Source organism: Equus caballus, chromosome 3 (assembly GCF_041296265.1).
Source record: "Equus caballus isolate H_3958 breed thoroughbred chromosome 3, TB-T2T, whole genome shotgun sequence".
Classification (NCBI taxonomy): Eukaryota; Metazoa; Chordata; class Mammalia; order Perissodactyla; family Equidae; genus Equus; species Equus caballus.
In genome coordinates, this window is record NC_091686.1 from 339,090 (window position 1) to 361,937 (window position 22,848).

Below are 22,848 nucleotides of genomic sequence, written 5' to 3' on the forward strand. Positions count from 1 at the left end.
CACTGATGGGTGGCAATTAGACTTTGGGTGGTGAACATGATGCAGTGTTCACAGAAATCAAAATATAATGATGTACACCTGACATTTACATAATGTTATAAACCAATGTTACCTCAATTTAAAAAAAAGAAACAAATTAGCAAATTGAATTTACCAATGTATAAGAAACATCACATACCACAACCAAGTGGGATTTATCCAAGGTATGCAAGGCTGATTCAACATTCAAAAATCAATTAATGTAATCTATCACATCAACAGGCTAAAAAATTCACATGATCATATCAATAGATGTAGAAAAAGCATTTGACAAAATTCAACACCCATACGTGATGATAACTTTCTGTAAACTAAGAATAGATGGGAACATCCTCAGCTTGATAAAGAATATCTACAAAAAACCTACAGGTAATTTCATACTTAACGGTGAAAATCTAGAAGCATTCCCACTAACATCAAAAACAAGGCAAGGACGTCCCTTCTCATCATTCCTTTTCAACATCATACCTAGCTAATGCAATAAGACAAGAAAAGGATATAAAGGGTATACTGACTGGGAAGGAAGAAATAACACTTTGTTTGCAGATGACATGAGTGTCTATGTACAAATCCAAAAGAATCAACCAAAAAATCTCTTGAAATGAGCCACCAAAATAGGGTTGCAGGATACGAGGTTAATATAAAAAAGTCAATCATTTTCCTATATACCAGCAATGAACAAGTGGAATTTGAAATTAAAACCATGATACTATTCACATTAGCACACCAAAAACAGAATACTTAGGTATAAATCTAATAAAATATGTACAAAATCTATATGAGGAAAACTAAGGAACAAAATCAAAAATCAAAACAAAATCAAAAAAGAACTAAATATATGGATATCCCATGTTCATGGATAAGAAGACTCAATTTTGTCAAAACGTCAGTTCTTCTCAATTGATCTAAAGATTCAGTGCAATCTCAAACAAAATCCCAGGAAGTTATTCTGTGGGTATCAACAAACTGATTCTAAACTTTATATAGAGAAGCAAAAGACGCAGAATAGCCAATCCAATATTTAAGGAGAAGAACAAGTTTGGAGGACAGGCACTGCCAAATTTCAAGATTTACCATACAGCTACAGTAATCAAGACAGTATGGTAGTGGTGAAAGAATAGACCAATGGAACAAAACAGAGAGCCCAGATATAGACACACATAAATCAGTCAACTGATCTTTGACAAAGGAGCAAAGGCAACACAACGGAGCAAAGGTAGACTTTTCAACAAATGGTGCTAGAACAACTGGACATCTACATGCAAAAATAAAAACAATCTAGGCACAGATCTTACATGCTTCACAAAAATTAATTCAAAATGGATCAAAGACCTAAATGTAAACACAAAACTACAAAACTCCTAGAAGATAACACAAGAGAAAATTTAGATGACTTTGGGTCTGGTAATGACTTTTCATATACGATACCAAAGGCACAATTATGAAAGAAAGAATTGATACGCTGGACTTCATTAAAATTAAAATTTCCTGCTCTGTGAAAGACACTGTCAAGAAAATGAAAAGACAAGCCACAAATTGAGACAAAATATAAGCAAAAGACCTATCTGATAAAGGAATATTATCCAAAATATACAAACAACACTTGAAATGCAACAAGGAAATAACCCAATTAAAAAATGGGCCAAAGACCTTAAAAGACACCTCACGAAACAGATGTACAGATGGCACATAAGCATATAAAAAGATGCTCCATGTCTTACGCATCAGGGAAACGCTAAGTCTAACAACATATCTATTAGAATGGTCAACATCTAGAATACTGACACCACAAAATGCTGATAAGGATGTGGAGCAACAGGAACGCTCATTCATTGCTGGTGGGAATGCAAAATGTTACAGCCACTTTGGAAGACAGTTTGGCAGTTTCTTGTACAATTAAACATACTCTTATCATAGAAGCCAGCAATCATGCTCCTTGGTAACTACCCAAAAGAGATGAAAACTTATATCCACACAAAAGTCTGAACACGATGTTTACAGCAGCTTAATTCATAACTGTCAAAACCAGGAAGCAACCAAGATGTCCCTCAGCAGGTGAATAGATAAATAAACTGTGGTACTCCCAGACAATAGAGTATTACTCAGTGCTAAAAAGAAATGAGCTAACAGGCCATGAAAAGACATGGCAAAACCTTCACTACATACTACTAAGCGAAAGAAGCCATCTGAAAAAGCTAAATATCACATGATCCCAATTATATGACATTCTGGAAAAGGTAAAACCATGGAGACAGTAAAAAGATCAGTGGTTGCCAGGGTTTGGCAGGAGGGAGAGATGAGGAGGCAAAGCACAGAGGATTTTTAGGGCAGTGAAAATATTCTATTATATGATACTGTAATGGTGAATATATGTCATTATGTATTTCTCCAAACCCACTGAATGTACACCACCAAGAGTGAACCACAATGTAAACTACAGACTTTGGGTGATAATGACGTGACAATGTAGGCTTACCAGTTTTTCTTGGTTTTTTTTTAAAGATTTTATTTTTTTCTTTTTTCTCCCCAAAGCCCCCCAGTACATAGTTGTATATTCTTCGTTGTGAATCCTTCTAGTTGTGGCATGTGGGACGCTGCCTCAGCGTGGTTTGATGAGCAGTGCCATGTCCGCGCCCAGGATTCAAACCAACGAAACACTGGGTCGCCTGCAGTGGAGTGCGCGAACTTAACCACTCAGCCACGGGGCCAGCCCCTAGGCTTACCAGTTTTAACAATGGACCACTCTGGTGGGGGATGCTAATAATGGGGGAAACTATGCATGTGTAGGGGCAGAGGATATAGGGGAAATCTCTGTACTTTCCTCTCAATTTTGCTGTGAACCTAAAACTGCTGTAAAAAAAATAAACAAAGTCTTACTGTGGTGATCATTATGCAATATATACAAATATCAAATCATTATGTTGTACACTTGAAACTAATACAATGTTATAAGTACACCTCAATTAAAAAAAGTCTTCAAAAAAATACTGTGGATCAGCAAAAAACAAAAAACACTGTAATAAGAACAGACATATCAATGGAACAAAACTGAGAGTCCAGAAATAAGCCCACGTATCTATGGTCGATTGATTTTCAACAGTGACGCCAAGACCATTCAAGGAGAAAAGAAGAGTCTCTTCAACAAATGGAGCTGGAACAACTGGAATATCCACATACAACAGGATAAAGGTGAACCCGTACCTCACGCCATCTACAAAAATTAACTCAGAATCGATCAAGGGCATAAACATAAGAACTAAAACTATAAAACGCTTAGATGGAAAAAGGGGTGAATCTTCACAACCAAGGGTTTGGCAATGGTTTCTTACTTATGACACCAAAAGCACACACAACAAAAGAAAAAATAGACATATTGGACTACACCCAAATAAAAAACTTTTGTGCGGGGCTGGCCCCGTGGCCGAGTGGTTAAGTTCACGCGCTCCGTTGGTTCGAATCCTGGGTGCGGACATGGCACTGCTCATCAAACCAGGCTGAGGCAGCGTCCCACATGACACAGCTAGAAGGACCCACAACGAAGAATATACAACTATGTACCGGGGGGGCTTTGGGGAGAAAAAGGAAAAAAATAAAATCTTAAAAAAAAAAACTTTTGTGCATCAAAGGACACTATCAAGAGAGTGAAAAAACCCACAGAATGGATCTTTGCAAGTATTTGTAAATCATATATCTGATAAGGGTCTGGTATCCAGAATATACAAAAATTCTTAGAACTGAACAACAAAAGAAAAATCACCCAATCAAAAAACTGATGGGGCTGGCCCAGTGGTGTAGTTGTCAAGTTTGGTGCACACTGTGGTGGAAACACACAAAATAGAGGAAAGATGGACACAGATGTGAGCTCAGGGCCGATCTTCATCAAGCAAAAAAAAAAAAGAGAAGGACGATTGGCAGCAGATGTCAGCTCAGGACCAATCTTCCTCATCAAAAAAAAAAAGAAAGAAAGAAAGAAAAGAAAAGAAAAACGAACTTGAAGAGACATTTCTCCAAGGAAGATATCTAAAGGACCAAGAAGCACATGAAAAGATGTTCAATGTCCTTAGTTATTAGGGAAATGCAAATCAAAATGACAATGACATCCCAGTTCCCACAATACTAGGATGACTACAATGATTTTTTTTAAACAAAAAATACCAAGTGTTGGTGAGGATGTGGAAAAATTAGAACCTTCATATATTGTTGGTGGGAATGTTAAATGGAGCAACTGCCATGGAAAACAATTTGGCAATTTCTCAATAAGTTAAACACAGAATTACCATACATCCAAGCAATTCCACTCCTGCAAATATAACACACGAAAGTAGATGTTAAAACAAAAATCTGTACATGAACGTTCACAGCAGCACTACTGACATGAGCCAAAAGGCGGAAACAACCAAAACGGCCGTCAGCTGAAGACCGGACAACAAACTGTGGTACGCCCACGCAGCGACGCTATTTGGCCACAGACGGCCCTGAAGTGTGACACGTGCCACAACGTGGACGCGCTGACTGCTACACCAGCGAAGTCAGACGTCAAAGGACACGTACTGCGTGACCCCATTTACACGAAACATCCACAACAGGCAGATGCAGAGAGAGCGAGCACAGCAGCGCCGGCTAGGGCTGGGGGGGGCGCAGCAGGGCCTCGCTCTGCAGCGGGGACGACGTCCTGGAACTGGACGGTGGGGACGGCGGCACCGAAGTACACACTTAACACGCTTTAAGTGGTGAATGTTAGGGTTTTTACTACAACAAAAAAAATCGTATTTCTATATACAATTAATGAACACGGATAAAATGAAGTTTTTAGAACAATTCCACTTACAATAGCAACCAAAAAGTTAAATTCGTAGGGATAACGTTAGTTAGCTAAATACACACAAAGCTGCGCACTGAAAACCACCGCTTTCCGCTGAGGAACTAGAGGAGACAGAGACCCTCTCTCACTGAGGGACGGAAAGAGAGGAGAGAGGTACATTCTGGAAAGAAAGACACCTTAAGGGCTGCATTTTGGCAGAAAAGATGTCTTACAGACGGTTTTAACTGAGGCAGTTTCAAATAAACTTTTTCTAGTTAAGAATATCAAATTTTATACATAAAGGAAACAGTGAAACAGCGCTCCGTTGGGCGACACACGTCCGCGGGGTTAGGGGCGCTCCCCGCGCAGCGAGGGCCCCGCCCGCCCGAGGGGCCCGGGCTCCGGGGAGGCGGCCGAGCGCCAGCCCCGCCCCCCGCCCGACGGCCCCGCCCCTCCGGCTGCACGGGCCCCGGAGCCCACGGACTCAGCAGAGCGCAGGGGCGCAGCGGCAGGTGCACCCGGAAGAAGCTAGAAGGACGTGCGCCGGCTCGGGAGGGCAGCGCCTAGGACACCGGCCTTTAACGGGACTTAGCAGTCAGCGGTGTAGCACTAAAGACCCAGACCAGGCCGATGCCTGGTGCGGTTAGGAGCGCTGTGAGAACAGACTCAGATCACCTCAGGGCCGGCGGGCGCAGCCCACAAGTGCGCACGTTGCACTCCGGCGCCCCGGGTTCGCGGTTCGGATCCGGGTGCGGACATTGGCACCGCGCGGCACGCCATGCTGTGGCAGGCGTCCCACATAGAAAGGAGAGGAAGATGGGCACGGATGTTAGCTCAGGACCAGCCTTCCTCAGCAAAAGGAGGAGGATTGGCAGCAGTTAGCGGTAATCTTCCTCAAAAAAAAAAAAAAAGATCACCACCTTACCGAGATCTAAGAGGCCGGCCCCGCCCGCCGCCCGCGGGAACAAAGCGGCCGCACGGCCCGCCGCGCCCGGAGCCGGCCAGGCGGCCCCGCCACGGCCCGCACACCCAGCCCGGCCCGGCCCGCCCGGCGGCCGCACGACAGAGCCCCCGCCCGCCCGGCCCGCCCGCGGCCACCGAGACCCCGCCCGCCCGGCCGGCCCGGCGCCCCGGCGAGGGCTCTCCACGGCCAACGGCCGCCCCCGGCCCGCGCGCCCGGCCCCGACGCCCACCTGTTGGTCGCACTCGGGGCACGATTTGGTGGCCATCTTCACTTTCTTGGCCCGACTTGCAGACATGCTCCTCGGCGCCGGCGGCGGCTCGGGCTCCTCCCCCGCACCTCAGCGGCCCGCTCTCGGCCCGCCAGTCCTCGCGGGCCAGACCGAGGCCCTGGCGGGTGCGCGCGTGCGCGAGCTCGCGCGGGGCCTGCGTGCCGGGGGGGCGGGGCTGCGCGCGACCGCGGGCCGTGCGAGTCTCCGAGCGCGTCCCGGTTCTCACGAGAGCACACGGTCTGGCTTGTCCGGCCAGACAATGGCTACGCCTTCTCTCGGCCCGGCGCGCTCCGCGGGGGCGTGGTTTGGGCGGGCCTCGGCAGTAACGGGCGTCGGGCTGGACCAACGAGTGCACAGATAGGGCGGGCCGTGGTGCTGGCCACGCCCCCTCCCCAGGAGGACGGAAAACAGCCGCGCAGGAGGAGGTGGCAGGTGAACCCTGGCGTTTAATACACCTCAGTAACTGTTTGCAAGTCTAACCACTGAGGAATTGTAATACACGTTTTATTAACACCCTAGACCCAGTGTCGGACATTGACCCTTCATTTCTTTGATAAAGAATTGCCTAAGGCCTGCTGTCATGTAAATTTGAATAAAATGCATCGTCTGCCCTCAGGGAGCGCAGCCCAGCTATTTAGACGAGTGCGACTTTACTGTCCACGATGAAGGACCATTTTGCCTTTTTGTCTGTAATCTATCAGTCACTGATAGATAGTTACTAAATTAAGATAAAAATAAATTACTCGTAAAATGAGTTAAAAAATATAGAAAATGCAAGTTCACTTTTTAAATATGAAATTTGACAGATATAAAATTACATTTCAATAAGTAATTGGAACATAGAGAGAAAATAATTTAAGAAACTGTACACTTTGCTCAGAGAAAATTTGCCAGTTTTTAATGTAGAGAATAGCTATTACACTGGTAACTTTTTGTCCTACAATTGTAACTAAAGCAAAGTTCTGAGTGAAATTTCTGTTCTGCATATTAAATGCCTGTAAGCACACTTCAAATAAATACAATGTGTATACATATTTAAAGCTTTCAGTATGACAAATGAAATTGTTTAATCATCTATCTAAATTAGGTTGAATTGATAAAAGCACTACTTGGAGTGAAAAAATTATGTCTAAACTATTTCTAAGTTCTCATGGTAGGAAACTATCTCTTGAAGGTATGTAATGGGAATGGAAGAATCGATTTTAAAGCCATTTCAGTAAATTTATGGTTCATTCTCAACCTTCATCCAAAACGAACTGATGATGTATTTTCAAAATTCATATCCAATTGTCATAAGTGGCTAGATACAATAATTTATCCCATAGAGTAGTAGTTAAAAGTTAAGGGGCTGGCCCTGTGGCGCAGCAGTTAAGTGCACACATTCTGCTTCGGTGGCCCAGGGTTCGCCGGTTCAGATCCCAGGTGTGGACATGGCACTGCTTGGCAAGCCATGCTGTGGTAGGCGTCCCACATAGAAAGTAGAGGAAGATGGGCACTGATGTGAGCTCAGGGCCAGTCTTCCTCAGCAAAAAGAGGAGGATTGGCAGATGTTAGCTCAGGGCTAATCTTGCTCAAAAAAAAAAAATGTAAAATACCTTTCAGTGTCATGGCACAACTAGAAGGACCCACAACTAAGAATATACAACTAGGTACTGGGGGGATTTGGGGAGAAAAAAGCAGGGGGGAAAAATACCTGTCAGTGAAACAAATGGATTCCAGATACATTATTTTTCTATGCTTGGATCTTCTTTTGAGGGAAAGTAGAATTCAAACTGTTCTATCATATTTGTAAAATATTTAATTATAATTTTTCACAGATGTGCAATGTAAAGTTCATTATCTCTTTTATTGATGATTGTTGTTAAAATATGAAACATAAATAACAATATGTAAAATCACTGTTCTTCCAACTTTCTAACTTAAATTTTTGTTCTTCAGTCTTAACTGCTCTATGTTGCATTCCTTCCTTCCATTAAAATATTAAGATCCAGAATACTCCACAAAATATTAGCAAACCAAATTAAGCAACATATTAAAAGGTTATACGTCATGACCAACTGAGATTTATTTCTGGAATCCAGCAATGGTTCAACATACAAAAACCATTCAATGAAATAAACCACAGGAGTGATATCAGCAAGATGGGAGAATACCTGTTTTCTGCCAATAAGCAGAAAGCTTTCTTCCCCTCAAAGAACATTGATTTTGACAACACTCACAGGTAAGAGTACCTTTTTGGGAGTCTGGGAGTCCAGTGGAGAAGTTCTAGCTCATCCCTGGAGCAAAAAAACAAAAGCCAAGATTGGATGCATTGAAGAGAGTAAGAGGAACAGTTTCAGTTTATCTGTGTCTCCCTTGCCACAGGGCGGCACAACTCAGTGCCAAGAGAGATCCTCTTGGCCCCCAATTTCTCCAACAGCAGAAAGTGAGAGCATGTGAGAGAGTGCCCAGCTTCCTCAGGTGTGGGGAACACTGCCAAAGAAACCCACTTTTTTCTCATCCCATCCAGAATACTGAGGTAAGCTGCACACCTGAGGTTGGAGAGAGGCTGGGAGCACAGAAGGCAGAGTTTGGAATGCATCAAAGGGACACACTTCCTACTAACTGCTTTACAGACTCCATTCAGAGGACCACCCACAAACTACTGGAGAGGCCTTGCCTGCAGATCCCCACAACTGGCCCACAGTTGTGGGCCCCAACTCCCAACATTCCCCCCACCTCACCCACATAGCCCCCCACTACTTTGTGGTCTGCTCTCTGTATGTGCCCCTGAGAGTGGCAAGTACAAGCATTGGCAGAGAGCTTAAAAAAACACATAGAAAGCTGGCCCAACTCTGCAAGATTGGGAAAAAGCAAAGAAACTTGAACATTCACCACCATTTTAGGAAGAGTAAAATGGAAGCTATCAGCTCTAGGTATGGCTTTGTAGGATTGAAAGAAGTCATACAGTCCTAAGAATCATACCACCACCACCACCAAAAGGGAACCAGAAGTGTGGAGCAGGCCTATCCATATAAAAGTTCTGAGAAAGTCTCAGAATCCCTAGCCAGGCTAGCAGAAATTATTTCTCTCCCAAAGCCAGTCAGTAAAAACTGGAGGAGGTGTCTGCTTCTTCAAATGCAAACACAGCAATGCAACACTTCAAGGAACACGAAAAATCAAGGAAATATGAAACCACCAAAGGAACACAACAATTTTCCAGTAACCAACCTAAAGAAATGGAGGTCTATGATTTGACAGATAAAGAATTCAAAATAGCTCCTTTAAGGGAGATCAGTGAGCTACAAGAAAACACAGAAAGACAATTCAATGAAATCAGAAAAACAACACATGAACAAAATAAAAGTATTAGGAGAGAGATAGAAATCATAAAAAAGAACTAAACAGAAACTGTGGAGCTGAAGAAAACAATGAATGAAATGAAAATTGCAATAGAGAACACCAGCAACTGACTCGATAAAGCAAAAGAAAGAAACTGCGAATTTGAAGACAAGTCATTTGAAATTTTCTATTCAGAGAAGAACAAAGAAAAAAGAAAGAAAAAGAGTGAAGAAAGCCTACATGAATTATGGGGTACTATCAAACAAAACAATTTCAGCATTATGGGAGTCCCAGAAGGAAAAGAGGAGAAAGAGACAGAAAGCTGACTTAAAAAATAATGACTCAGAACTTCCCAAATATGGAGAGAGATATGAACATTCAAGTTCATGAAGCTCACGGGTCCCCAATAAATTCAATAATTCAAAACCCCAATAAATTTTGGGCTGAATAAATTCAACCCAAAGAGATCTTCTGCAAACATATTATAAAAAAACTGTCTAAAATCAAAGATAGAATATTAAAAGCAACAAGAAAAGAAAACTACTCACATACAAGGGAACTTCTATAGGGCTATCAGTGTCTTTCTCAGCACAAGCATTGTAGGCCAGGAGAGAGTGGGATGATATATCCAAAGTGCTGAAAGGAAGAAACTGTCCACCAAGTATGCTTTGCCTGGCAAAGCTGTCATTCAGGAATGACAGAGAGATGAAGAATTTCTCATACTAATAAAGGCTGAGGGAGTTAATCACCAGGAGATCTGCCTTAAAGAAATGCTGAAAGGAGTTCTTCAAGCTGAAATGAAGAATGCTAATTATTAACATGAAAACATATGAACAAAAAAAACTAGTAAAGAATATAGTGAAATTCAGAATACTCTAATATTATAATATAGTGGTGTGTAAATCACTTAACTCTAGAATAAAGGTTAAAGGACAAAAGTATTAACATAACTATAATACAATAACTTATTAATGGATACACAAAATAAAAAAATGTAAATTGTGACATCAAAAACATAAAATGGGGGAGTGATGTCAGCATCATGGCAGAGTGAACTTGCCCGGGACTCACTCCCCTCCAACATACAACAAAAGGGGATATCCATACTCCAACAGAAGACATCCTAACAACACAAAAACCTCAGAGAGACACGGAGCAACATGACAGAGGGTGGAGAGGCTGGAGCCCACCTTGGAGGAGCTGGAACAGGGTGAGACAGAGCTTCGCTCCCTCCGCTAAAGACTGCGGTAACTGCCATGGGAGGCTTCAAGAGGCAAGGAGCGGGGAAGGGGTGACTTGTTTGCTGGATCACCAAGGATCCCCTAGAGTTCTTGCAGCCTAGAGGGAAGCCCTCTAACAGAGTGAAAGCTTTCCTGTGGTGTGAGTGACCTCATCAAGGCGACACCCCAGGAGACCAGATAGTGAGAGCTGATCAAGAAAGCCCAGAGTGCACACAGGAGACAACACCCCTCCCCCCACTCAGCCCGCACCGCCTCCACTGCCTGGGATCTTGGCTGAAGGCAGAGAGCTCAGAATATGCAGCTCTCAAACCCTGCCCAGTGGCAATAGGCAGTAACTGCAACTGAATAATATCAGAATGAGAAAGACCTGACCCACCTCCACTAACATCAGACACTACATCAAATCTCCAAGTCAGAGAGAAAATGACAAGCACCCAGAACTCAGTCCTGAGGACACAGAAATATGTAAGCTAAACGACAATGGATTCAAAATAGCTGTCATCAAAAAACTCATCGAGGCAAAAGAGAATGTAGAGAACGAAGTCAACGAGTTCTGGAGCTACTTCATAAAAGAGACTGAAACTATAAAGAAGAATCAATCATAAATATTAGAGATGAAAGACACAATGGAAGAGATAAAACAAAATATGGATTCCCTGAATGCTCATGTGGACATCATAGAGGAGTGAATCAGCATAATTGAAGATAGACATGTTGAAAGGCTCCAGCAGAGGAAGAGAGAGAACTAAGACTAAAAAGAAATGAAGAAAGTCTCCAAGAAATATCTGACTCAATTAGGAAATGTAACATAAGAATTATAGGAATTCAAGAAGGAGAAGAGAAGGAGAATGGAGCAGAAAACATGTTCAAAGAAATACTGGCAGAGAACTTCCCATATCTAGGGAAAGGGAGGGAAATATGTGTGGAAGAATCTTCCAGATCTCCTAGACTTCTCGACGTAAAAAGACCAACTGCAAGGCATATAGTAGTAAAACTGGCAAAAATGAATGACAAAGAAAGAATACTCAGGGCAGCAAGGCAGAAGAAAATAACCTACAAAGGAACTCCTATCAGACTTTCAGCAGATTTCTCTGCAGAAAACTTACAAGATAGGAGAGAATGGAATGACATATTCAAATCTTTAAAAGACAAGAATCTTCAGCCAAGAATACTCTATCCAGCAAAATATCCTTCAGATATGAGAGGAAAATTAAATCTTTCCCAGACAAACAAAAGCTAAGAGACATCATAGCCACAAGACACTCCGTACAAGAATTTCTCAAGAAGGCCCTCATATGTGAAAAAAGAAGAAAAGGGAGAAAGAGATCACAAAACACAGAGTAAGGAGATAAATAGGCAGAATCAGACTACGATAGCAAATATTCAACTATAGCATTAGGCTAAAGGGAAGGAAAACACCAAAAACAAAGACAATCTTGTCACTTTAACCACAAACTCAAAACACAAATTGGAATAAGCTATGAGAAAAATAACTTAGGAGGGAGGAGGAAAGGGACTGAATCGGTTTAGACTAAGGAAATAAGAGGCCATTACAGGTCAATATCCCTGATGAACACAGACACAAAAATCCTCAACCAAATAGTAGCAAACTGAATTCAACAGCACGTTAAAAGGATTACACACCATGATCAAATGGAGTTTAACCCTGGGATGCAGGGCTCATTCAACATATGCAAATCAATAATTGTGATATGCCACTAAACAATTAAAGGATAAAAATCTTATATGATCATCTCAATACATGCAGAAAAAGCATTTGACAAAATTCAACATCCTTTCATGATAAAAAACTTTCTACAAATTAGGTATAGAAAAAATGTAACTCACCATAATAAAGGCCATACATGACAAGCCCACAGCTGACATCATACTCAACAGTGAAAAGCTAAAAGCTTTCCTCTAAGATCAAGATAAGACAAGGATGCCCACTCTTAGCACTTCTATTCAACATAGTATTGAAAGTCCTAACCAGAGCAATTAGGCAAAAAAGAGAAATAAGAGCAATCTAAATAGGAAAGGAAGAAATAAAATAGTCTCTGCTTGCAGGTGACATGATCTTATATAGAGGGAACTCTAAAGACTCCCCCAAAAAAGAACTAATAAATAAATTCAATAAAGTTGCAGGACGAAAAAGTCAATATACAAAAATCAGCTGTATTTTTATACACAAACAATGAGCCAAGAGAAAAAGGAGTTAAGAAAACAATCCCATTGACAATAGCATCAAAAGCAATAAAATACTTAGGAATAAATTCAATCAAGGAGGTGAAATATCTCTACACTGAAACTATAGGCATTGATAAGTTGAAGACGACACAAATAAATGGAAAGATACTTCTTGTCCGGGGATTGGGAGAATTAATATTGTTAAAATGTCTGTCCCATTCAAAGAGATCTACAAATTCCATGCAATCCCTACCAAAATTCCTATGGCATTTTTTACAGAAACAGAAAAAATAACCCTAAAATTTGTGTGGCATCATAAGAGATACTGAATGGCCAAAGCAAACCTGAGAGAGAAGACCAAATCTGGTAGTATCACACATCCTAATTTCAAATTATATTACAAAGCTATAGTAATCAAAACAGTATGGTATTAGCACTAAAATAGACACATAAATCAACAGAACAGGATAGAGAGCCCAGAAATAAATCCATATATATACAGACAACTAATCTTTGACACAGGCACCAAGAACAAACAATGGGGAAGGATTGTTTCTTCAGTAAATGGTGCTGGGAAACTGGATACACACACAAAAAAATGAAACTGGACCCCTAAATTGCACCACCCACAAAAATTAACTTGAAATGGATTAAACACTTAAATGTAAGACCTAAAACTGTAAAACTCCTGGAAGAAAACAGAGAGAAAGTCTCTTGACATTGGTCTTGGCAATGATTTTTTGGGGGTATGACACCAAAAGCACAAGTAACAAAATCAAAAATGAACAAGCGGGTTATATCAAATTAAAACGCTACTACACAGGGTCAGCCCCGTGGTAAAGTGGTTAAGTTCGCACACTCTGCTTTGGCGGCCCAGGGTTTCACCAGTTTGAGTCCTGGGCATGGACATGGCACCACTCATCAGGCCATGATGAGGCGGCATCCCACATAGCACAACTAGAAGGACTCACAACTAAAAATACACAACTATGTACCAGGGGCTTTGGGAGAAAAAGGAAAAATAAAATCTTAAAAAAAAAAAAAACCTACTACACAACAAAGCAAACCATCAACAAAATGAAGGGCTACGTAAGGAATGGGAGAAAATATTTGCAAACCATATACAGAAAGTCCCCAACTTACAATGGTCTGACTTATTGTTCAACTTTACAATGGTGCAAAAGTGATACGTATTTAGAAAAAACCATACTTCAAATTTTGAGTTTTGTTCTTTTCCTGAGCTGGCGAGGTGTGGTGTGATCCTCTCTCCTGATGCTGGCCAGCGGCAGTGAGCCGCAGCTCCCAGTCAGCCCACGATCATGCTGGTAAACAACTGATACACTTACCACCCTTCTGCACCCATATAAGCATTCTGCTTTTCACTTTTAGCACAGTATTAAATAAATTACATCGCTCAACACTTTATTATAAAATCGACTTTGTGTTAGACGATTTTGCCCAATTGTAGGCTAATGTAAGTGTTCTGAGCACATTTAAGGTAGGCTATGCTAAGCTATGATGTTCAGTAGGTTAGATGTATTAAATGCATTTTCAACGTATGATATTTTCAACTTATAATGGGTTTATCGAGACATAACCCCATTGTAAGTTAAAGAAGATCTGTATCTGATAAGGGCTTAATAGTCAAAAGATATAAGGAACTAATACAACTCAAGAGCAAAAATAAAAACAAAAAACAAATAACCCAATTTAAAAATGGGCAAAGGACCTGAATAGACATTTTTCCAAAGAAAACATACAAATGTTCAACACATGCATAAAAAGGTGTTCAGCATCACTAATCATCAGGGAAATGCAAATCAAAACTACAATGAGATATCACCTCACACCTGTTAGGATGGCTATCATCAAAAAGACAAGCGATAACAAGTGTTGGTGAGGATGTGGAGAAAAGGGAATCCTTGTACCCTGTTGGTGCGAACGTAACAATGTACACAATGTACAGCAATTATGGAAAACAGTTTGGAGGTTCCTGAAAAAATTAAAATAGTAACTTCCATATCATCCAGCAATTCCACTTCATAGCATATACATGAAGGAAATGAAATCAGTGTCTCAGAGATACCTGCACTTCCATGTTCACTGCAGCATTATTCACAGTAGCCAAGATTCTGAGACAACCTAAGCGTCTGTCTGTTGACAGACGAATGGATACAGAAGATGTGGACTATATATACAATAGAATGTTATTCAGCCATGAGAAAGAAGGAAATCCTGCCATTTGCAACAACAGGGATGAACCTAAAAGACATAATGCTAAGTGAAATAAGTCAGAAAGAGAAAGATAAATATTGTATGATATCACTAATATGTGAAATCTAAAAAACAAAATAAAACCAAAGAAAGGTCTAAGTCACAAAAACTGAGTAGAACGGTGGTTACCAGGGTCTGAGGGATGGGGGAAATGTAGAGATGCTGGTCAAAGGGTACAAGCCTTCAGTTATAAGATGAATAAGTTCTGTGGATCTAATGTACGTATAGCTATACATAGTTAATAATCATACTTATATTGCTTTATATTAATAATTATATATTATACTTATAGACTATAGTTAATAATACCGTATTGTATACTTGAAATTTTGATATATGGTAAAACATGGATAGACCCTGAAAACATTATATTTTGGGCTGGCCTGGTGGTGCAGCGGTTAAGTGCGCACATTCCGGTTCTCAGTGGCCCGGGTTTCGCCGGTTCCGATCCCGGGTGAGGACATGGCACCGCTTGGAAAAGCCATGCTGTGGTAGGCGTCCTACGTATAAAGTAGAGGAAGATGGGCATAGATGTTAACTCAGGGCCAGTCTTCCTCAGCAAAAAAAGGAGGATTGGCAGTAGTTAACTCAGGGCTAATCTTCCTCAAAAAAAAAAGAAAAAGAAAAAGAAAACAGTATGTTTAATGAAATAAACCTGACACAAAAAGACAAATATTGTATAATTCCATTTATATGAGGTACCTAGAGTACTCAAATTCATAGACACAGAAAGCAAAGCAGTGGTTACTACAGACCAGGGGGAGAGGGATGGGGGAATTTTTTTATGGATTTATTTTGTTTCCAGTTTTATTGAAATCTAATTGACATATAACATTGTATAAGTTTAAGGTGTACAACATAATGATTTGATATATGTATATATTGCAAAATGATTATCACAATAAGTTTAATATCCATCACCCCACATATTTACAAAATTTTTTCTTGTGATGAGAACTTTTAAGACCTCTTAGTAACTTTCAAATACACAATACAGTGTTGTTAACTATAGTCACTGTGCCATACATCACATCGCCAGAACTTATTTCTCTTATAGCTGAAAGTTTGTACCTTTTGACCCCCTTCGCCTGTTTCCTTCTTCCCCCACTCCCCACCAATGGCAACTGCCAGTCTGTTTTCTGTTTCTCTGAGTTTGGTTTTTAACTTTTAACCTTAAAGCTTTTAACCTTTCACCACTGAATATGATGTTAGCTGTAGGCTTGTCATATATGACCTTTATTATGGTGAGTTACATTCTTTCTATACCTAATTCATTGAGATTTTAGTCATGAATGGATGTTGAATTTTGTCAAATGCTTTTTATGCATATATTGAGATGATCATATGATTTTTATCTCTCATTCTATAAATGTGATGTATCACATTGATTGATTTGCAGATGTTGAACCATCTTTTCATCCCAGGGATGAATCCCACTTGATCATGATGTGTGATCCTTTATTACGCTGCTAAAAATTGTTTGCTAGTATTTGGTTAAGGATTCTTGCATCTATATTCATCAGGGCTATTGGCCTGTGGTTTTCTTTTCTTGTGGTGCCCTTATCTGGCTTTGGTATCAGGGTAATGCTGGCCTTGTGAAATAAGTTTAGGAGTATCCAGAATTTGAGAAGGATTGGCATTAATTTTTCTTTAAATGTTTGGTATAATTCACCAGTGCAACCATCTGGTCCTGGGCTTTTTATGTTGGGATGTTTTTGATTACTGATTCAATCTCCTTACTCATTATTGATCTGTTCAGATTTTCTATTTCTTCCTGATTCAGTATTGGTAGGTTTTATGTTTATAGGAATTTATCCATTTCTTCTAGGTTGTCCAGTTTTTTGGCATATAGTTGTTCGTAATAGTCTTTTGTGACCCTTTGTATTTCTGTGCTTTCAGTTGTTCTGTCTCCTGTTTCATTTATGATTTCATTGATTTGTATCCTCTCTCTTTTTTTCGTGGTTAGTCTAGCTAAAAGTTTGTCAGTTTTGTTTATGTTTTCGAAGAACCAATTCTTAGGTTTGTTGATCTTTCCTATTGTTTTTCTTTTCTGTATTTCATTTATGTCTGCTTTAATCTTTATTACTTCCTTCCTTCTGCTAACTTTGGGCTTAGTTTGTTCTTCTTTTTCTGGTTTCTTTAGGTGTAAAGTTAGGTTGTTTATTTGAAGAATCTTTCTATTTTCTTGATGTATGTGTTTATAGCTATAAACTGCCCTCTTAGAACTGGTTTTGCTGCATCCCATTAGTTTTGGTATCTTGTGTTTCCATTGTCCTCTGTCTCAAGATACTTTTTAATTTCCCTTTTAACTTCTTCTTTGATCCGTTGGTTGTTTAGGAGTATGTTTAATTTCCATGCACTTATGAGTTTTCCAGTTTTCTTCCTGTTTTTCTTCCTGTTTCTTGTTTCATACCATTGTGGTCAATGAAGATATTTGTCATGATTTCAATCTTCTTAAATTAGCTAAGACCTGGTTTGTGACCTACCTTGATGTATTCTAGAAAATGTTGTACGTGTGCTTGAGAAGAATGTGTATTCTGTTGTTGGATGGATTGGGCTATATATATCTGTTAGGTCCATTTGGTCTATACTGTTGTTCAAATCTGCTGTTTCCATATTGATTCCCTGCCTTATTGATCTATATATTATTGAGAGTAGGATATTAAAGTCTCCAACTATTACTGTATTGCTGCATATTTCTTCGTTTAGTTCTGTTAGTATTTGCTTTATACATTTTAGGTACTCTATTATTTGGTGCATAAAAATTTACAATTTTTATATCTTCTTGATGGATTGACCCCATTAACATTATATAATGACATTTTTTGTTTCTTTTAACCATTTTTAGCTTAAAGTCTGTTTTGTCTGATATATGTATGGCTACCCCTGCTTTCTTTTGGTTACCATTTGCTTAAATTTTCTTTTTCCATCCTTTTACTCTCAGTCTATGTGTGCCTTTAAAGCTAAAGTAGGTGTCTTGTAGGCAACACGTCTTTGGGTCTTGTTGAGGTTTTCCTTATCCATTTCTCCACTCTATGTTTTTGATTGGAGAATTTAATCCGTTTATGTTTACAGTAATTATTGATAGGTAAGGACTTACTAGCGTCTGTTTTGTAGATCTGTTGTCCCTTGATTCTCATCTTGCTGTCTTCTTTTGTGATTTGATGTCTTTTTGATGTCTTTTTGACTCCTTTGTCATAATCTTTTGTGTAACTACTACAGTTTTTTTCCTTTATGGTCACCATGATATTACATAAAATGTCTTATATTTATAAAACTTTATTTTAAGCTGATAACAACTTAACTTTGATAGCATTCCTAAGCTTTACACTTTTACTTCCCCCTTTCATATTTTAGGGTATTGATGTTACAGTTTACATATTTTTTATATTGTGTATCCAATAACAAATTCTTGTAGTTATGGTTATTTTAATATGTTTGTTTTTTAACTTTTAAACTAGAGTGGTAAGTGAATTACACACCATCATTACAATATTAGAAAATCTAACTTTGACTATATATTTACCATTACCCATGAGTTTTACACCTACCTTCATATATTTTTAATGATGCTAGTTAGCATCTTTTTATTTTTGCTTGAAGAATTCCCTTTAGCATTCCTGTAAGGCGGATCTGGTGGTGATGAGCTCCCTTAGCTTTTGTTCTTTGGGAAAGTGTTTTCTCTCTCCTTCATTTCTCAAGGACAATTCTGCCAGGTATAGTATTCTTAGTTGACAGTTATTTTCTTTCAAAATTTTGAATATATTATCCCATTCTCTCCTCACCTGAAAAGTTCCTGTTGAGAAATCTGCCAACAGTCTTATGGAGTTCCCTTGTATGTGACTTGTCATTTTCCCTTGCTGCTTTCAAAATTCTCTGTATCTTTGACTTTTGACAATTTAATTATAATGAGTCTCAGTGTAGTCCTCTTTGGGTTCAACCTTTTGGAATCTTTTGGGCTTTGTGAATCTGGATGTTCATTTCTCTCCCCAGGTTGGAGAAATTTTCAGACATTATTGCTTTAAATATACTTTCTCTTCCTTTCGCTTTCTCTGTGGCAGCATAGAACATTCTGGACTTCAGTCCCCTTACAAGAAGACCAACTAGCAACCATCCATGAACAGACTCCATTTTGAAAATCCTAGAACGTGAAAGTGGGGTTGAAACACCCCCTGGAACATAGAAACTGAGAAGGACTGCATTAGAAGGGTGAAAGAACCGGCTACATTGTGATTGCATCACCCCTCCCGCAGGCTGGCAAAGCACCTCACTAAGAGGGCCCCCTGGAGCCTACAGTTTCTCCAGTGGGAAAAAGAGAGCTCAAGGTGGGCATCCAGCTCCTCTAGTGTTGTGCGTTGTTTCCCAGGAGGCCTACTTAAGTCTCACCTCACAGGGATTGCAGGGCTTGACCACTGGAGATCATATTGAGCTGGAGTATGGGGGCGGGGCTCATAGCAACCAGCACTGGGATCTCAGCAGCCTGTGTTCCTCCTTGCAGCAGTGCCTGAACAGAGATCCCAGCCAGTGGCTTTGCCCATCTGCAGAGCCAAGCTGCCTGGCCAGGGAACTTGGTGTGCAGTTCTGCATTCAGTACCGCAAACAATGAGCCATGCCCACCTCGAAGCCTATTCTGCTGCTTCACCCAGGCAGGGAAGCTAATTTGTAGTCTTGCCAGTGTAGAATGTAGTGATGGTTGTACAATGTAAGTGTATGTAATGCCACTGAACTGTACATTTAAAAATGGCTACAGTAGGGGCCAGCCCCATGGCCGAGTGGTTAAGTTCGCGCGCTCTGCCTCAGCAGCCCAAGGTTTTGCCAGTTTGAATCCTGGGCATGGACACAACACCACTCGTCAGGCCATGCTGAAGCAGCATCCCACATGCCACAACTAGAAGGACCCACAGCTAAAAATACACAACTATGCACCAGGAGGCTTTGGGAGAAAAAGGAAAAATAAAATCTTTAAAAAAAGAAATGACCAAAGTGGTAAATTTTATGTACATTTTATCATACTTTTTAAAAAAGAAAAAACACTCAATAAGCTAGGGATAGAAGGAAATGTACTCAACAGGATAAAGGCCATATATGAAAAACCCACAGCTAACACCATACTCAATGGTGAAAGACTTTTCAGTCTATAGCTTTCCCTCTAAGATCAGGAACAAGATAAGCTTTCACCACTTCTATTAAATGTAGGTTTGGAAGTTCTAGCCAGAACAGTTAGGCAAGAAAAAGAAATGAGAGGCATCCAAATTAGAAAGGAAGAAGTAAAATGTTAGGATCATTAAAAATACTGAACATAACAGAAAAATAAGCAAGTCTGACTGACCAATTCCTATCTTTAAAAAGCTGGAACCTCAAAATTGTACTGGAAGTTCTAGCCAGGACAATTAGACAAGAAAAGGAAATAAAAGCCATCCAGACTAGAAAAGAAGTAAAATTATCTGTCTTTGCAGATGACATGATTCTGCATGTAGGAAGTCCTAAGGAGCCCACTCAACAGCTATCAGAACTAGTAAACGAGTTCAGCAAGATTGCAGGACACAAGATCAGTATACAAAACCCAATTCTATCTCTATATACTTGCAATCAACAATATGAAAATGAAATTAAGAAAACAATTCCATTTACAATAGCATCAAAAAGAATGAAATACTTCGAAATAAATTTAACAAAAGTGCACAATGTATACTTGAAAATCACAAAACATTGTCAACAGAAGTTAAAGGTCTAAACAAACGGAAGACATTCCGTGTTTGTGGGTTAGAGGACTGCATGTTGTTAAGATGACGATACTCCCCAAATCGATCCGCATATTTAGTGTAATCCCTATCAAAATCCCACCTGGATTCTTTGCAGAAATTGACAAAGCCATCCAAAAATTCATACTGATATTCCAAGAACGCCAAATAAGCAAAGCAATCTTGAGAAAGAACAAATTCAGAGGAGTCCCATTTCCACATTTAAAACCGACTACAAAGCTACGGTAATCAAGGCAGGGTGGCACTGGCACAAGGACAGACATATATAGATCAATGTAACAGAACTGAGTGTGCAGAAACAAACCCTCACACTTAATGGTCCATGGACTTTTGACAAGTGTGCCAAGACTACCGAACAGGGAGAGAACGGTCTCCTCAACAAACGGTGCTGGGACAGCTGCATATCCATGTGCAAAAGAATCAAGTTTGACCTCATATACAATATAAAAATTAACAGAGAATGGATCACAGGCCTAAATGTAAGAGCTGAAAGCTCTTGGAAGAAAGCATAGGCATAAATCTTCAAGACCTTGGATTCGGCAACGGTTTTTCAGATGTGATTCTCAATTCCTATGAGTGGAGGCTATGTGGAGGAAGGGAGCCTCAGATCTCTCGGCCAAACTTACTCACCAGGTATTTGGCCACTTCCACTGGGAATTGAAGGGGCTGAAATATGTTGGTGCCCTATTCTTCTCAGGGAGACACCATATCCCTGGATTGGGAGCTGAGGGGAGAGGAAGCCCTGTCTTCTTGGCCACATTTTCCCAGAGTAGTGCTTACATCAAGCTGAGCTGGGAGGTTCAAGTGCCACAGGCTCTTGTTCTTAACGAGTTCCAATAGATCTTCTTTTTTCTTTTAATTTTTTTTTGAAGATTGGCACCTGAGCTAACAACTGTTGCCAATCTGTTTTTTTTTTTTTATTCTTCTCCCCAAAGCCCCCTGTATATAGCTGTAGATTCTAGTTGTGAGTGCCTCTGGTTGCACTATGTGGGACGCCACCCCAGCATGGCCTGACAAGTGCTGCCATGTCCACACCCAGGATCCGAACCAGTGAAACCCTGGGCTGCCAAAGCAGAACGTGCGAACTTAACCACTCGGCCATGGGGCCAGCCCCAGTAAATCTTCTTGAATAGATGTTTCTTCGTTTGCTTTATGTCCTTAGGACAATTTCCAGAGACTTTAAACAGTTGAGTTTCTTTTTTGTTCTCTATGGTTTCCACCAGTCATTCTTGTTTCTCTGAGTATTGAGTCTATTAAGCTCTTCATGCTGCCATCTCAGAAGTGGAATTCCTCAAATTGATTTTGTGTGTGTGAGGAAGATTGGCTCTGAGCTAACATCTGTGCCAATCTTCCTCTATTTTGTATGTGGGATGCTGCCACAGCATGGCTTGACAAGTGGTGTTTAGGTCCGTGCCCAGGATCTGAACCCATGAACTCCAGGCTGCCAAAGCAGAGCGTGCAAACTTAACCACTACACCACTGGGCCAGCCTCCCCAAATTGATTTTTTATCTCACAGAATACCAAGAGTGTATTCCATACCTCAAACATTTTGACAGAACATTTCCCCTCTATAGGTCATCTTACTTCAGCCTATGTTCCAGTTACCTATTGCTCTGTACAAACAAAACGTAGTGGCTTTAAACAGCATTTTGTTATATCTTACCATTTTGTGGGCCAGGAAGGGCTGAGATAGGTCAACTAGGGTCACTCAGCAGTATTTGTCTGGAGGCTGGACTGGGCTAGAATGTCCAAGCTACTTCATTCAAATGCCCAGTGCTTTGGTAGGGACTGCTGGAAGGTTGGACTCAGCTGGGCTCCTCTCCCTCCCCTCACAGACTGACGGCTTCCCCACACGGTCTCTCCAGTAAGACAGTCATACCTCCTACATGGTGGCTCAGGGCCCCAGGATAAGTATTCTCAGAGTCCAAGGTGGGGGCTGTGAGGCTTTTATGGGTTCGGAACGTCATGTGGGATCACTTCCACTGGATTC

The 22,848-nt window shown here is 40.5% G+C and overlaps 1 protein-coding gene across 1 annotated transcript in view; it reads right to left on the reverse strand.

Annotated features, from left to right (window-relative positions):
- The window catches only part of C3H16orf87 (chromosome 3 C16orf87 homolog), an 84,885-nt gene extending 78,713 nt beyond the window's left edge, over positions 1 to 6,172 (reverse strand). The window contains exon 1 of the mRNA XM_070262889.1: positions 6,034 to 6,172. The gene's annotated coding sequence lies outside the window, so the exon portion shown is untranslated. The remainder of the gene's footprint in view (positions 1 to 6,033) is intronic.
- Positions 6,173 to 22,848: the final 16,676 nt, after the last annotated feature.